The sequence below is a fragment of the Falco naumanni genome, chromosome 8, assembly GCF_017639655.2.
Source record: "Falco naumanni isolate bFalNau1 chromosome 8, bFalNau1.pat, whole genome shotgun sequence".
NCBI lineage: Eukaryota > Metazoa > Chordata > Aves > Falconiformes > Falconidae > Falco > Falco naumanni.
The window spans coordinates 2,219,158-2,231,205 of record NC_054061.1 but is presented as its reverse complement, the minus strand read 5'-3'; the positions used below and the strand labels follow the sequence as shown (position 1 = coordinate 2,231,205).

The following is a 12,048-nucleotide window of genomic DNA, read 5'->3' as shown; positions in this document are numbered from 1 at the left end:
TGGATACATTAAGCCACAACTGTCCCATCTGCATAGCCTGTCATTGTTTCGCAGAGTGGTTTTTTGGACACGCTACACAAAACCTGGCAAAACAATTACAAGGGAATTTTCCTCTTAAAACAGAACTCCACATTCTCTGCTCTACACCTCCCCACCATGTTCTCATGGATGAGGACATCTGCCAAGAACACTTACTACAGCTAGCAGCTTGTCTTTATAGCAGATCTTTAACAGCTTTTCCGTCCTACTCAGATTTACTTGAGTCAATAAACAGAAACCTCAGTAAACACAGAACTCAGTTCTTGCTTGAACAAGGACACCTGGCTGCAGGGTTTTCAAATTGTTTGTACACATTCTTTTCACAGCTGTTACTTGGAAAACCAGCACAAATAACGAACTACAGGAGGCTGAACATAATATTATAACCACATTCTTGGACAGCACAAGCATGTGTGCATACACACACGTATGCATGCCCACCCCACCACAGCTAAACCATCTGCTAACAATGAGGGTAAGAGGCAGAAGGGACATTAGCACCTCCTACCTCAATAACTGAGACAAATGTTTATAAAGCCACCGTGTTTTATTCAAACAGAGAATGAAAGAACTTAGTTGCATAGAAATGCCAGATAGGAAGTCTGCGTAGCACAAACAACCCACATTCCTGGCTTTTTTTCAACAGCATCTTCAAATGACTAAGACATCATGCTGGACAGGTGAATTTAGGGTCTCCTTTTATTAAAGGGGTACTTACATGGTAACAGCAACATCCCTCTGCAACAGATTGCAAGCACTTGTGCAGAGCGGCTGGGCTCCATTCAGCCTTGGGCTGCAAGAACCTCCCCACGCAGGAGCTGAAGCAGGCAGTTCAGGTTGCGCTGAGCTGGGCTTTAAGAAGGCCCAGGACAAGCAGCACAGTGCCCTGGCTTGTCAGGCTACGGCAAGTGCCATCAGCATGGGGCTCCTAAGGCCACACGTACCTTTGAGATGAGCACGTAAACCACTGCCTTACCCGCAAGACAGCTCTCACTAATGAGAAACTGTCCCAGTAATACTGATAGAACTAAACTTCTCTGCATACAGTAACAGATACTTAACATTTCGCTCCTTTCCTTCCCTTGAATGTGCCAGCCAGCAAAGCTAAGAACTAACCAAATGGATATTGTACAGACACTTCTTTAGAGTGTGAGACCTCAATGAATCATTGCTCCCACTGGAAAGAGTGCTGTCAGACTTCAGAGAGCACTGGCAGAGGGGAAAAAGGTTCTTCTAGACAAAATAGACCAGGATGGATTTTTTTCTCCACGAGTTAGACAGAATTCTTTAATAAATAAGCTTTCTAAAAAATCCTATTCAAGAAAATAAAAACATGGACCTGACCTACAAAAGTTTCTTGCACATCTACCAACTTTATCAGTTTCTCATCCACCCCAAATTTCATATCCAGTCATGGGGGATTCAAGCCAGCTCCCACATGAGCCAAAGGGAGGACTTTTTTCAGGTCAGAAGAAACAAGAAGCTATTACTCATCCAGTCACTTCAGGGCTCCCACTTTTGATCAGACTGATAGGATGCAGTCTCCTTTGTATACCACAGAACAAGAGCATGACCCTCACAGAGCCCTCCTTTAGACAGCAGGCAGCACACCTACCCACATAAGCCAAAGTTAGAGACCCTAAAAACATGAACTTTTCTCTCCATCTTCACCCCACAAAAAAAGACTCAGCAAGTACCATTCACAGTCGGTACAACTGTGTACAAGGGAAGTTGATTTGCATTCTGCCGCCTTTTAAAGTAACATAATAGTAGCAGCATACAGGATAGGTAACCGAAGATGCAAGTTGTGCTATCTCATGGCTGATTGGGAATTGGAACTGATGGGAGTGAACAGATAAGGGTGTCCTCAGAAGAAAAAAAACAAGTCAGAAGAAACCCTCCAATTGCCTGATAGCCTAACTAAAAATGGACTAACAAAAACAAGCCCTTCATCCAGGCTCCAGATTTGCACAGACTTCTCATGGAGGAGAATTAAACTAAGTGGAACATGACCAGCCAATGCAGTCTAAAGAAGAAAAGTCATAGCCCTTACTGTTGCTTATTGTGGCAAATCTAGCCAGTGTGACTTGCTGTATTGTGAACTCTCATTTGGATCACATTAACTCCAGAAAAAACCCTGCAGTATTCCTTCCCTCCGCTACTTAGACATGACAGCACTCCCTTTGCTATGGGGCTTCTCCAGGGGAGGTACAGAACTGGGGTGTGATTTAGCTGCTCCAAACTGCTACCAGCAAAGTCCCCTTCCTTTCCAAAGACTGGGGGGAGCTTCAGAGGGTTAATTTCAGCCCCTGTGAATGCATTTCTTCCCAAGTCTGTATTCAAGCCTCCAACCCACAGAACTCAGGTGACATTACCTCACAGCCACTCCAAGATAGTAATACAGTTGGATAACAATTAGAACTTGTATAATTGATAGATCAGAAGTGAAAAAAAGAACACTAAGTGTGCAACACTTCATTAAGCCTTATGAAATTACAGTCAAAAACCTACGTACCATTGCTGGTCTGCAAACTGCCAGCTCACCACATCAAAATGTTACTAATACTGAGCACAGTTCACAGCAGGAATCACTGCTCTGTCAGTATCTTAGGTCATCAGACATTCTCTGTCATGTTTCCTTCATGACAAATTTTAATTACTCCTAACAGATCTAGTTTTCTATTTCTTCCAGGTTTTGAGTGGGGTTTCTGGGTGTTTGGGGTTTTTTTCTTTTTTTTCCCCAGAGCATACAGCAACGGTTTCCTCCAAGCACCTGAGGTACACTACCATTCCCTAGTTAGATTCCATTCTTACAGACCCACACTTTGCTACAGGGGAAGAAGGTTTGCTATGCAAAGTATTATAACTAGATACTGTCAAAATCTAACATACCATTTTTGTGAACCATCAGGATGCAACAGCCTACAAGCTGATGACACAAGTAAGGGTTACAGCCCATTTCCTCTTCTGGTCTCGCCTATGCTATTAAAAACACCTGGAAAATCACTGCTAAAATGCTGTTTCCACATGTATCTAAATTTAAAGTATCATGGCAAAATCTAACAAGCAAATCACTACTTCAAAGTCACATCAGGCCACAGATTGGCTCTTGGTGCACATACAGCAGAGGCCCACATGCCAGGCTCTGAAGAATGGCCCATCCTCAAAGAGCAATTTGAGGTTGAACTCTCAGATGAGAGAAGTCCATTTGAGACTTCTCTAAATGCCACTGCTTTCTACCCCGTCTTACTGCTTGCAGACACAGCATGAAGTAGTAACAGTGCAACTGGCTTCATTCCCTTTCCCCTCCCCAAACAACGGAGTTTCAAAAGCAGGCAACAATCTATCACTATTGATGGCTGTAGATAAGGCTAATTATATTTAAGTGGAAAATAGTACAAGAAAACCTGCAAGATTGCTTACATACTTTTTTAGAGCCAAAAGATGGGCTTAATTTTAAACAGATCTTCAGCACATTGCCAAGGACAAGCTTCTCTCATAAAAAACCATCCAGGTTGTAGCAGTTTTTCAATTCTTGCAAATTAGCCTGATACATTAGTCAGGAGATGCCTGGCATATTGTGGCAGCTATAAAACTATTTTAAAAAATTATTAAATACTAAGGAAACATTAATTTTATCCTAAGAAAGCAACCACTAGCTGAAGACTTCAAAACAAGTAATTCAGAGCCAAAATTCATTATCCACATCAATTCAGATGATCCAGCATTCAGCTACTCCTCTGACCCACAGAATTTTAGATATAAACACCTGTCAGTGCCCCACACGGACTGCCCCATCATATCTCAAACCTCATGTCAGGATTCACACCACCACCGGTGCAGCATGCAGCTAGTTACCTTGCTACAAATAGCTAGCTCTCTGCCATGTCCAGGGAGACATGAGAGGCAGTGCTCCCTTTCAATATTAGGTGCCTCCTCAGAAGCGAGTTCTCTTTCCTCCATCATCAAATAACTGCTTCCCAGCTCCTTCTCCAGTACATGTTGCACTTACTGCTCAAATGGGCTTATGCCAACATCACTACCTTGCTTCCCAAAGGGTTTAATGTGCATCTGAAAACAACTGTAATTGGCTAACAAACAATACGGCACAATTACCTTGTACTTTTCAAGGCAAGCCAAAAGGAAGAAAAGTTGTCCACCTGCACACATTAACAAGGATACAGCACATTCATGCAGAACTGTATGAATTTCTTCTAATATGGGACAACTTGTGCCATACTTCATTATAACAATCTTAGAAATTAATCATCTTGATTAGCTCCCAACAGTTAGGTTTTTTTGAAAACCATAACGAAGAATGTTTCTTCTGCACTCCAGCAGGCAAGAAAATTCACTCTAATCTACAGCACAGCAAATCTGCCTGCATCTTACTCTGCAGTATCTGCAAGCTCACCCCACATGAAACAGCCTAGATCAAATCCCACAGTCAGTGAAGATGGCAAAACTGCATGCTCTTTTTCCACTAGAGCTTATTTTTTTCAACATTAAAATTTAGACTGCATTTTACTTTGCAAATCCCATAATTTTAATATTACCATGATATTTAACCTTCCACAGGCTCATAATATTAGGGAAAATATCCTCCTGTTCAGAAATAAGGGGGGGTGGGGGTGTAGGAAAAGGTCTACTGTCAGCAAGCTGTTTCTTTCAATGAATATCAGCAATTTAATTACAATCAGACATTATCGCAGAGGTGCAGGGGTTGACTATTCTGAAATCACCCCAGAACCTGCCCCCTACGATACACTGCATTCTCATTTCTCAGACATATTGAAAACCATACAGAAAAATCAGAACTATTCATAGGAAAAACATCTATGTTTACAGCTTGCTTCTTTGGAAGTTTGCCAATACGCACAGCATGGAAATTATAAACAGACTGGATTCCTGACTTCAACGTAGAGCAAAAAACTTCTTACACTAAATGGTAAATTGTGCTCCCTCTGCTGTTACTGTCTTTGAAATACATAATCATACTCCGGGCTCACACTTCCTTGCACTGCTTCCCAGAGCATGATCAGCTACACTAAAAAAACAGAAACTCAAGAAATTATGGCATAAGCAAGAAGCAAAATTCTTGTCTCTTAGTGTCACAGCAATGCCAGTTTACAGCTGTAGAATAATGTTCTGCCTGTAAAATATGAGTGGCAGTTATTGGTTGCTATATATGTTTTCAACGTACCTGTGGGATTATTTCCTAGGTCCTTAATGCCAGCAGGCTGAAGTATTACCCGGGTAAAGATGGCTGTGGTGGCCTCTCAGCTCAGCTTCACCCGCACAGAGCACCTATAAAATTAAGGGGCCAGAGGTTTTGTTACAAGAATGTCTCCTAGGGAAGCCTACTTTCTGTACTGCTACAGAACACGGGTGATGCCGGGCTAGGAAAACCAAACACCACAGAGCTAGCTCCAAACATCGTCTTTATTTACACACCGTCTTTCCTTCTTGCTTTCAGGTTACAAGGGCATTTTTTGCTGCTTGAAATGAACTTATTCCTGTCTGGTCAACAGCATGTTTTGCTCTACTGTGCCCCAGCTGAGCTGTGGTAGCTAACTTTGACACCAGGCTGCTCTCCACCGCATTTGTACAGCCCTCTTCCACCAAGGCTGCGCTGCACCCGCCGCGGCGGCCGCCTGCGCCCCCGGCCCGTCACCCCAGCTCAGCTGCGCCCGCTGCCACACACATGGACAAGCATGTTTGGGAAAACAAATCTCAGGTTAAAACAGAATGAGACAGGAGCAGAACAAGCAGATTTTGAACACCTTTGTGAAGCACAAGGCGCCCTACACTCTGCCCTGCGAGCGTGCAGCTGGCAGCGCACACAGCCGGCACCGCGGCGGGCACCGGGACCTTCCCAAGCGGCGGCATCAGTCACCCCAAACCCCAAAGGGCAAGGAAACGGGGAATCAGCTCTGCCACGTTTTGGTAACGATAACACTTCGAACATGTTGAGAAAAACCCGGTAATTTTTTTTTATGTTATCTTCGGCTTTTTCCCCCAGACAAGGGGCACGGGCAGCGCCCGCCGCCTGGGGGGCCCGGGCGAGCACAGAACCGCGGCACCTGAAAGCCGGGCCCTCCTTCCCAGTCAGCCCCGAGCCCGCTGCCCCCACGGGGCCCGACCCCCAGCCCGGCCCCGGCTTCCCCCGCTCTCCTCAGGAGGGGCCGCCCGCCAGCCCGGGTGGGGGGGGGGAGCCCCGAGGGGGCTGCGGCAGCGGCTCACCCGCGGGGGGCTACAGCCCCTCAGCGCTGCAGGGGGCGGGCGCTGCTTCACCTGCGGCCGCGCCACCGCCAGCCCAGACACCCCGGGGCACCGCCATCCCGCCCACGCCCCGCCGAGCGCAGCGCAGCTCACCCGCCAGCCCGCAGCCCTGCTCGCCGCGCTTCTAGAACCGCCCCGGCCCTTCCAGCCGCGCCGCGCCCGGCCCCGCTCCTATTGAGCCGCCGCCACGTTTGAAGCCCCGCCCCCAACCCCGCCCCTCCTACCGTAATGCCGCCAGTAGCGCCGCACGCGCCTCGCCGCCCCCCGCGGCGCCCCGCGGCGCCCTCCGCCACCTCAGGCCCCTGGGGCGCGGCCGTGGGGCCAGGCCCGGCCTGGCGGCGGGGTGTTCCCGGGTTAAAAGCGGATGTCACTGAGAAATAAAGCACCTGTAAAGCCTGCTTGCTTTCTAAAAACCGCCTGCCCGGCTCTGAAAGCCTCTTCTGTGGGGTCGCGGTTGGAACCGGCTGCGCTGCCCCTTGGGCAGCTGCTGGTCTCCTCGGGAGAAGGAAAATGGAGTTTACAAGGGACATGAGAAGATGATGTCCGTGCTGGAACATGACTGGGGTGTAGGTGTGGGGAAGGGGCAGCCCTGGAGCCCCGCGGTGGCTCGTGGGCCGCAGCCCTGGGCAGAGCTGGAACCAGGCCAGAGACATTGTGCCAGCTCCAGAACGTCTCGGGTACTGTTTTTCCCCTATACAAACAGATGTTCACACCAATTAAGAGCAACCATCACCCAACATCATAACCATTTCCTTGGCCAAAAATAACTTCTTTTCAATATTGAGAGTCAGAAACCAAATGAGACCATACAAGACACCAAGAACAAGCTACCTCTGGCTTTCCAAATCCCCCCCCACCATCACAAGTCTGTTCGCTGACTGGATATCTAGCAAAATGTGACTGAAAAAGCCAGGTTTGGGGAGGTGACTCACAGTATCAGAATCCATAAAGAAAGTGGAAAACGGAAAAAAATATCTAACATAAGGTTGTAATTTCACTGAAGCTTTTAGAAAAAAAAAAACAAAACACACAACCAAAATTGCTGATATCATAAACCATAATAAAAGGGTCTGGCTGTGCTGTCACCAGAACATCCTAACAGAGCTCCGAATGTTACACATACATACGCTTTGTATCTTAACATTTATTTGGGTGAAATTAATTTCCATCATATATTTAGAAGAGACTCATTACTGTCAATGAAAGAAGCAATCTGTAAGTCTGTGATGGCACTGCAGGTATTAGTACATTTTAGAGACTGTAGAAACAGCACGTCTGCAGGGACAGTGATGTGGTGCAGAGCTGGGTTTCATAGTTCTGATGCTTCTTTTTTAACCTATTTTTAGTTTAGACTTTTTGCTTTTATGAAGAAATAGACGGTTTTTTCCTCTGTTTTAGTGGAAGGGACTAAAAAATGTGTGTGTAAATGCATATTGCGTTTGCATGGCTAGGTTTTGGTCATGGGGGGGATACAGGGGTGGCTTCTGTGAGGGGCTGCCAGAAGCTGCCCCCATGTCCCATGGAGCTGGTGCCAGCTGGCTCCCAGGTGGACCTGCTGCTGGTTATGGCCGAGCCTCTCAGCCAGGGGAACTGGAAGTGAAATTGTGCCTGGGAAGAAGGTAGGGGTGGGGGGAAGGTGTTTTTAAGATTTGGGTTTACTTCTCACTATCCTACTCTGATTTGATTGGTAATAAATTGATTTTCCCCAAGTTGAGTTTGTTTTGCCCATGACAGTAACCAGTGAGTGATCGCTCCCTGTCCTCATCTCACCCCATGAGCCTCTTGTTATCTTGTCTTTCCCCTGTTGAGCTGAGGAGGGGAGCAACAGAGCAGCTTTGGCGGGCACCAGCCTGAAACCAAGGTCAACCCACCAAAAGAAGGAACACGGGGACATATGAATCTGCTGTCTTTGCTCATGTGAATAACAAGCTGTGCAGTCCTTTTGACTGTATGTATAGACCATATGATATAGTCTTAGCACAAAGAGCATTGTAGTATTTCTAAATACTACATTAAGTGTTAGCCATATAAAGTTCCAGTTTTGCTTTAGCTCTCTTGGCTTTGAAATTCTTTTACGTGAAAGTGCTGGGCTTGCAGAGTGGCCCTAGCTGACACCAGGAGCATGTCTCAAGTTAAAAACAGCTCCTTTGCTTCTGCCTCTGGAATGAGGTTGAGAGATTTCTGATAGAACAGAAGAAGGAAGAGATACTAAGCCACGGTACAGGGAGATGAGGGGGAAATGGCTGGAGGTAGTTTTTCAACATCTGATTCTACCAATCCAAGTCGATGTCTCTTCAGCAACAACCCCAGCTGGCACCTCGAGAGCTATGACATGGAAATATGCTTTAAAACCAGGAGAATCAAGCATTCTGTGAGAGTTTCAAGCACTTAACCTCCTTAAAAGTGGAGTCAAAATCCTTTTGCAGAGAGCTTGGCTGCCAAATGCACACACAAGTATTTTTGGATGCTCTCTTGTCTCTCACATTACAAGGTGTTTGTCTGAGACCTCAGCAGAGGAAATATTAAAACTATCTAAGAGGACTTACATAGTGTGGTATAGTATTTCCCAGAAAACAAAGCACTGAGTCAGAACGGAGGAGGCAGGCATATGTCTGGATACAGAACTCTTTCTGACATCAGTGTAGCTCAGGTTTCTCCCTGAAACTGTAGTTAAAAAGTGCATGTCTAAAAAGACTTTGTACATTAATAAATTCTAAATTTAGCTGTATGTCTGTTGCTCTTCCTTTGTTTCTTGTGAATGAAAAATAATCACACCAGATCCTAGAAGAGCAAGAATGGAAGCCAGAAAACAAGGCATGCCAGCATCAGATCTGTGCTGTTTAAAGATTCAGCCAAAAATCTGACCAGTGTCTTTACAACTACCACAGCTAAAAAATCATGCTATGCTATGGAAGTGGCATCTGCTGAAGTATCATGTCATTATTAGTCTTCCTTTAGTGTCTGCACAGATGGATCTTACAAGCTGAGGGCAGGCTCCATTGCCAGGGAGAAGCAGGGGCTTCTGTTACTCAGTCACTGTCTGGTATCCAGCTGACAGCAACATTGTGGATCATTTGCTGGCAGCGAAATTCATAGCATCTGTCAGGAAGCTATCCTGGATCAAAAACCCTGAGTATGAGAGAAACATGGTCCATCACCAGGAAAAAGTGTGACTAAAATGCAAGACTGGCCAAACCCAGGAGAAAGGCTAAGAAGCCAGATGTACACACCTGACAATGAACAGACTTGGATACAATTTCCTCCTTGAATGACACACTACGCACAGCAGCAATGGAAAGCTACGCTGGGTCGCTGCACATCCACAGTGCGGTGCCACAGCCCACACAGCCCACTGCTCCTCATACTCATGCTGCTTCTCCACTTGCCATCTGCTCTCTGGGTTGCAAGTGAATTTGCCCAGCAGCCAGCTCAGGCCAAGCTCAGGTGTCTCTACACAGGGCTGCCCTGTGCAGTGTGCTTTTTCCTCTGACAAAACTCGAGACGTTGGTTGCAAACAAATTCCTGCTCTGAATGTTTCCTGAGCAGTCAGACCTGTGCCAGAGTCCTCCTGGAATGGGCAAAGGGCCCTTCATGCTTACACTGGTTTGGGAGCTTGGTCCTGTGAGGTCCTGAGCCACCGTAATGCTGGTGCACAGCCGAGCTGAGCAGACTGGGGAGGTTGCAGGCAGCAATCCGTGTTATACAACATTGCACCCCTTGAGGACACCAAAGTGCAACCGAGAGAAATGAAAGGATGGGATTTACGTCTTGAATTCTGCTGCAGATAATCTAGATGAGAGTTAACATGAGTTAAACGCACAGCTTTGAGATGGAAAAGGTCTGTCATACAGAGTGGTAGCTCCAGCTGTCTCTGTGCCAGGTTTGGGAAATGAAAGCTGGATTCACCGGGAGCGTCAGGAAGACAAGCCCGGGGAGGAATCCAACAGCTCGTGTTCTTCTTTAATGTAATTATGGTACAGTTGAGGCTGGTCTGGCAGCGCTCTGAACCGTGCCCAGCTGCACGTTCACAAGGTCATTTAAACTTCTGCAACCATAGAAATAGCCAGTAATTGCCTGACTAGCTTATTTAAAACTGAGGGCACCCATAGAGAATTAGAGGTGTCTTACTACAGAGAGGGAAATAGACATAGTCTCCCCTTCCTTTCTTATTTAAAATGACACTACCCATATTTTAATTAGATTTTCCAAATTGTGCAGGGATGCCCAAAAGAACCAGGGGATGTAGGGATGCAAATCGCAGCCTTTGCTAAACATTAGAGGGGCTTGCAGGGAGTGAGGCAGCTTTTATAAATGATGTTCTGATGTTCTGCTCCAAAATCCAAAGGCGGGCAGCTCTGCGAAAGCACTGCAGCCTTGATCGTTTACATGCATAGGAGGCACTCTCCAAGCTGAAATATTTTTAAAATCATGTCTATGTTTTATGCTTTTAAATCAAAGTCTGGCCCCCTCCTCAGCAAATGAGTAAGCTGTTTTGTAAACTTGGCTAGCAGGAACGATGAATCACCCTGGGTTCTCTCTTTGAACTGAGGGAGAAATACTGCAAGTTGTCGGAGCCCAGGGGAAGATGCTGAGAGCTGCAGCAGAGTTCAGCAGCAGCCCCAGCTCTGGCAGAAGGACACATTCCCATCTCCCCATGTCACCGCACCCTGGGGTGTAAGCGATGTGGAATGTACCTGGGCGGCTGGCAAGCCCGCAGCTGCTGAGAATTGCCTGTCTGACCTCAATGTTCACCACGTAGCAGTAATTTTCACTGGTAACTGGAAGAAACAAAAGCTTTGAAGTAACGCAGGCAGACCACCCCAGCCGAAGCTCAGTTAGCAACCTGCAAGGGGTTTAGCCTTGCAATACATTTAACATCAAGGTTTGTGGGAGGAGAAGCCTATTTTGATGCAGAATAGAGAAAGTCCCAGAGGGAGTGTGGAAGGGGGCCAGGGTCATCCTGCTCTGCGCTGTGCAGACCTTCCTCCCTGCATGTCCTGGATTTTAACACATATTTTGTATGAGACTGAGTGGTCAATGTAAAGCAGGCTCTATGAGTCATTCTTTCACAGGCTCCAGCATAAATCAAATCCAGAAATAGGAAAGGCCAGCCGGTCACATTATCCCTTTTAGGTTTGGGGAAAGATGTAGTTAAGAAATGTGGGTAAAAGACATTACAAAACCATGAAAAAAAACCCACAAAAATCTCAACCTGTATTTTATTTAGGCTACTAACTAGTGGATGAACAGCCAGACCTTAAAAAAGCACATTGAACCAGGCTGAAGTCAGACCAGTATGAAATATTTCTCTCCAGAGGGGATAATTTGCAGTCACTGTGCTTGAGGTGGCTACCATCTTCTGGGCGTAACTCCTTCTATGTGTGTGGGTTTTCCACATGGAACTGAGATATATTTATCCAGAAGAGATTCCACAAATGAGGAAAGGGTCACCACATCTCTTCTTTTAACCAAAGAGAGCCGTCCAGACAAATGCTGCTAGCAGGTCCAGCAGTTTCACTGCTGAGTAGCTCCAGCGCTATCAGCTCCATATCCTTACTCATTCTGTGTCAGCCTGTGCTGGCTTGTCACATCCCTTCTTCGCACACAACATATTTTACCTTGGAAGGGAAACCCAGCTGATGAAAAATGGTCACACAGAAGACTCATTAGCTTTGTGCTGAGATTCTGAAATTTCAGCTCTCAAATTAAAATCCTAGGGAGGTTGAC

The 12,048-nt window shown here is 46.3% G+C and overlaps 1 protein-coding gene across 8 annotated transcripts in view; it reads right to left on the bottom strand.

The window, feature by feature from the left end:
• The window catches only part of P4HA2 (prolyl 4-hydroxylase subunit alpha 2), a 30,532-nt gene extending 24,027 nt beyond the window's left edge, over positions 1 to 6,505 (bottom strand). For 7 of the 8 annotated variants that reach the window (XR_005829406.1, XR_005829407.1, XR_005829405.1 and 4 more), the window contains exons 1-2: positions 6,415 to 6,505; positions 5,243 to 5,346 (exon numbers count right to left, since the gene is read on the bottom strand). The gene's annotated coding sequence lies outside the window, so the exon portion shown is untranslated. The remainder of the gene's footprint in view (positions 1 to 5,242; positions 5,347 to 6,414) is intronic. The other variant, XM_040604465.1, reaches the window with a different exon arrangement.
• Positions 6,506 to 12,048: the final 5,543 nt, after the last annotated feature.